Genomic DNA, 5,715 nt, shown 5'->3' on the forward strand with positions numbered 1-5,715 from the left:
AGAAATTTCCAAATTTTGCCCGTGACTATATATAGCCCGACCCTGTCGGTGTGACCGAGTGGAACAACTCGGTGGCACCGAGATTCATAACTGTAAGCAGTTACTGAAACTCGGAGTGACCGAAAAGTTCAAATCGGTTGCACCGAGATCGAAAACCTAGATCAACTTAATGATCTCGGTAGGACCGAAAGTGGGGTGTCGGTCAGACCGAGAATCATAAAGAGGTTTTGGAAGTTTAAGTCTATGACGAATCGGGGACTCCGAGCGCTCCTCACACAGAGTGGTTCGAATCTGACTTGATCAAATTTTGTGATGTAGCATGAAAAGAGCTTGAGACGAGAAAAGCATAGATAGCTAGAGGAGGTTCTTAGGCATTCTTGTCCATCCACTTGGCAAAAAGAAATAAAACCAAACAATCAAAACAACAAGTGGATGTCCTCGAATGAGTAAAATATGCAACCAGCATGCTCACACAATAAGATGGCAAATGAAATATGTGACAAGGCATGCACAACCAATTCTAGCATCTATCAAGCAATTTGCGATGACTAGGTCATCTATATATGAGTATATTGACTTAGGAGTCAAGTGAGAACACTTGATCATAGGTCATACTCATCGTTTAAGCTTAAGTGGGGTTACCACTTTTACATAAAGCATTGTTGTGTTCACATCTTTAGAGTTGCTTTATCTCAAGTCTTAGAGTAAAGCTCCCCCTAGATGTGATATCCCCCCTAAGAGGGATGAACTAACCTTGGGTTTTGTCGATGATGACTTCATGTAGATGTTGAAGATGTGGACGCTCAATGTTGATGTAGATCACTTGGAGCTATCCATTTGAGTGAACTGCACTTTCAATACCTACATGGGTTAGTCCCACAAGGAACAAACAAGGATATCCATAGACATAGAGTGATGCACACACAAGATGATGTCCATGAAAACTTTTAGGTTACCTTGTCCCTTGTCTTACCAACAAGAGGGTTTGTGACTCCTTGAACTAGTGCAAGATGTGGAAGTTGATTGCACTTGTTCTTGCCAAAATAATAAGAGTGAAGTATGTTGGCGGAGTCACCCTCAAGAACTCTCTAGTTCTTCTTCTTTTGGATCCACACCATCTTGATGGGAATCCTTGGAGTTGTAGTCGTACTTGATGAAGTGGAACTTGAAGTAGTCTTGGGAATCCACTTGACTAAGGTCTTAGGAGCTTCTTCAAATGCATCAATTTCCTCTTGAAGCTTGTCCTTGCCTTTTTGATTGTAGTCTTGTGGTGGAAGATCATCTTGAGCTTGTGTCCCCTTGAAAGAAGTATCATACTTCTCTTGTTGAGGAACAAACTTTGTCTTGGGGTATTGATCTTCTTCCCACTCAACTCCATTGGCATTGAACTTTCGTTCAAAACCAACACCTTGATTCTTCCAGTGCATTCCTTGCTTGCGCACAATTTCCTCGAATTGCTTACTCCCGGCAAGGCTTTTGTACACTCCTTTCTCTATAATTCCCTTCAATAAACTATTTTCTTGCTCAAGTGTAACTTGGCTAAGAGAATCATTAGTGGAATCAAGAGAACTACTAGAAGCAACAATATTGGATTTAGCATGATCATTGTTACTGCTAGAGGAAGAATCTTTCTTGTTCTTGTTACTAGACTTGACTTGAGGCATGTAAGTGGATAAGAGTAAACGCTTGGCAATGTGAGAAGAACTTTTCTTGCGGAGATCATCATTGATTGCTTTTAAGAACTCATGCTCTTGCTTAAGATTGAGCTTTTCAAAGTGTAATTTCTCATGAGCTCTTAAAAGTTCTCAATGATCTTCGAAGATAGTTTCATGAGCTAACTTAAGAGTGTTTAATTCTTTAGTTAGAGCCTCAATCTTCTCCTTATCATTGTCATTCGTTTTATCTTGATTAGCATGATTAATTGGTCCTTCATCATAGTATTCATCACTAGAGTTGTCAACAAACAAATCATCACCTAACAAGTCATCTTCATCACTATTGAAATCAACATACTCGGGATGTGTTACCTTAGGCCCTTTGGCCATGAAGCATCTTCCAACTCCTTCATTTGGTGAGTCAAATATGTCATAGGAGTTGGTTGACACAAGTGCTAGACCGGCAACACCTTCATCTTGAGTATCTTCGGAGTCGGAGTGATAACTTCTCTCGGAGTGGCTGTCGGAGTCGGAGCCGGATACCCATTCACCAACATGAGCTTGATGTCTTCGTCTTGTGTAGCTCCTTGATGATTCTTCCTTCCTTTCCGAATCCTTGCTTCTCCGTGAGTATCTTCGTTCATAACGATCATCTCTACTCCTTCTCTCTCTTGGTGGTGATTCTTTGCTTCTTCTTTTTGGAGAATCTTCTCTTCTCTTGTAGGGAGTCGTACACTCATTGGAATAGTGTCCGGGTCTTCCACAACTGTAGCAGTTTCGCTCTCGACTAGAAGATCTTTTGTCATTGTAGGACCTTGACTTGAAGCTTCTATCTTTGCTTCTACTCTTGTAGAACTTGTTGAAGTTCTTCACCATTAAGCTCAATTCTTCATTGAAGTCTTGTTTCTCACTTGATGATGTGGGGGCTTCACATGAGGCTTTATAGGCACCACTTGACTTGTTGTGAAGTTCCTCTTTATCCTTAAGTGACATCTCGTGAGCAACAATTCTTCCAATCACCTCTGTTGGCTTGGGATCTTTGTAATTGGGCATAATTTGGATCAATGTGCACACGGTATCATATTTTCCATCCAAGGCTCTTAGGATCTTCTTGATGATGAATATATCGGTCATCTCTTCACTTCCTAAGCCGGCAATCTCATTTGTGATGAGAGCAAGCCTAGAGTACATTTTAGCGACGCCTTCACCATCCTTCATCTTGAACTTGTCAAGTTGACTTTGAAGCACATCCAACTTGGATTCCTTGACGGAGTCGGTACCTTCGTGCATATCAATCAAAGTGTCCCAAATTTCCTTTGCATTCTCAAGACGGCTGATTTTGTTGAATTCTTTGGGGCACAATCCGTTGAAGAGAATATCACAAGCTTGAGCATTGTATTGCAACATCTTCAACTCATCCACGGTAGCTTCACGATTTGGTTCTTTCCCATCAAAGAAGTCACCTTGCAAACCAACACACACAATAGCCCAAACGGCAGGGTTATGTCCAAGAATATGCATTTTCATTTTATGCTTCCAACTAGCAAAATTAGTACCATCAAAGTAAGGACCTCTATGGAGATAATTTCCCTCGCTAGACGCCATACTCTCCTAGGTTGTGAAACCAAGGCTATGACTACCAAAAGCTATGGAGATCAAAGCAAATGGAGACCAAAGCTCTGATACCACTTGTAGGATCGAAAGTATGTCTAGAGGGGGGTGATTAGACTACTTGACCAAATAAAAACTTAACCTTTTCCCAATTTTAGTTCTTGGCAGATTTTAGCTATTGTAGGACAAGTCAAGCAATCATCACACAATTCAAGCAAGCATGCAAAGAGTATATTGGCAGCGGAATGTAAAGCATGCAACTTGCAAGAATGTAAGGGGAAGGGTTTGGAGAATTCAAACACAATTGGAGACACGGATGTTTTTCCCGTGGTTCAGATAGGTGGTGCTATCCTACATCCACGTTGATGGAGACTTCAACCCACAAAGGGTAACGGTTGCGCGAGTCCACACAGGGCTCCACCCACAAAGGGTAACGGTTGCGCGAGTCCACAAAGGGCTCCACCCACAAAGGGTCCACGAAGAAGCAACCACCCACAAAGGGTCCACGAACAAGCAACCTTGTCTATCCCACCATGGCCATCACCCACACAGGACTTGCCTCACTAGCGGTAGATCTTCACGAAGTAGGCGATCTCCTTGCCCTTACAAACTCCTTAGTTCAACTCCACAATCTTGTCGGAGGCTCCCAAGTGACACCTAGCCAATCTAGGAGACACCACTCTCCAAGAAGTAACAAATGGTGTGTAGGTAATGAACTCCTTGCTCTTGTGCTTTAAATGATAGTCTCCCCAACACTCAACTCTCTCTCGTAGGATTTGGATTTGGTGGAAAGAATATTTGAGTGGAAAGCAACTTGGGAAGGCTAGAGATCAAGATTCATATGATAGGAATGGAATATCTTGGTCTCAACACATGAGTAGGTGGTTCTCTCTCAGAACATATGAGTTGGAATTGTGTATGTGTTCTGATTGCTCTCTCTGCGAATGATGAGGAGGTGGAGGGGTATATATAGCCTCCACACAAAATCCAACCGTTACACACAGTTTTCCAATCTCGGTGGGACCGAATCAACAAACTCGGTCGGACCGGAAAGGTAAACCTAGTGACCGTTAGAGATTTTCGGTGGGACTGACATGCAACTTGGTAGGACCGATATGGTTAGGGTTTGGGCATAACGTAATCTCGGTGAGACCGATTACACAAACTCGGTGGGACCGAATTTGGTAATTAGCTAACCAGAGAGTTGGTCAGGCAAACTCGATGGGACCGATTTGCTCTTTCGGTGAGACCGAAAAGTTACAAAAAGGAAACACTGAATTTACATTGCAATCTCGGTGGGACCGATTCGCTCTTTCCGTGAGACCGAAAAGTTACGAAAGGGAAACAGAGAGTTTGCAACCCCATCTCGGTGAGACCGAGATCCCTATCGGTAGAACCGATTTGCTAGGGTTTGGCAGTGGCTTATGACAAATGAAACTCGGTGGCGCCGGATAGGAAGAATCGGTAGGACCGAGTTTGGCTTAGGGTTTTGGTCATATGTGGATATGGGAAAGTAGTTGAGGGTTTTGGAGCATATCACTAAGCACATGAAGCAAGAGGCTCATTAAGCAACACCTCATCCCTCCTTGATAGTATTGGCTTTTCCTAAAGACTCAATGTGATCTTGGATCACTAAAATGTAAAATGAAGAATCTTGAGCTTTTGAGCTTGAGCCAATCCTTTGTCCTTAGCATTTTGAGGGTTCCACTTTCACATCCATGCCATGCCAATCATTGAGCTTTCCTGAAATAATCATCTTGGAATAGCATTAGCTCAATGAGCTATATGTTGTTATGAATTACCAAAACCACCTAGGGATAGTTGCACTTTCAGCCCCCCTCTAGATCTCATCTAGAGGGGCTGGCCCCCCTTCCCCCTTCTCCCTATAAATAGAGGGGCAAGGGGAGGGCTGCAGCACCACATCCAAGGCACAGCCCCTCCCCTCCCCAACACCTCTCCTCCTCCGCGTGAGCTTGGCGAAGCCCTACCAGAGAACTGCCACTCCATCAACACCACGCCGTCGTGCTGCTGTTGGAGCCTTCTTCCTCAACCTCTCCCTCCTCCTTGCTGGATCAAGGCGCGGGAGACGTCACCGGGCTGCACGTGTGTTGAACGCGGAGGCACCATTGTTCGGTGCTCAGATCGGATTCGGCCGCGATCTGAGTCGCTACGTGTACAACTCCTCCAACCGCGTTCTTGCAATGCTTCCGACTCGCGATCTTCAAGGGTATGAAGATGCACTCCCCTCTCGTTGCTAGTTACTCCATAGATTGATCTTGGTGATGCGTAGAATTTTTTTAATTTCTTCAACGATCCCCAACAGTCCTCCCGTGCCTCAGGTGTATCTTTTGTCTTCCCATACACGCCCAAGAAGCCAAGCAGGGTCACGCAAAGATTTTTCGTCATGTGCATCACGTCGATTGCGGACCGGACCTCTAGGTCTTTCCAA

The sequence above is a fragment of the Triticum dicoccoides genome, chromosome 7A (genome assembly GCF_002162155.2).
Source record: "Triticum dicoccoides isolate Atlit2015 ecotype Zavitan chromosome 7A, WEW_v2.0, whole genome shotgun sequence".
In the NCBI taxonomy this organism is placed as follows: domain Eukaryota; kingdom Viridiplantae; phylum Streptophyta; class Magnoliopsida; order Poales; family Poaceae; genus Triticum; species Triticum dicoccoides.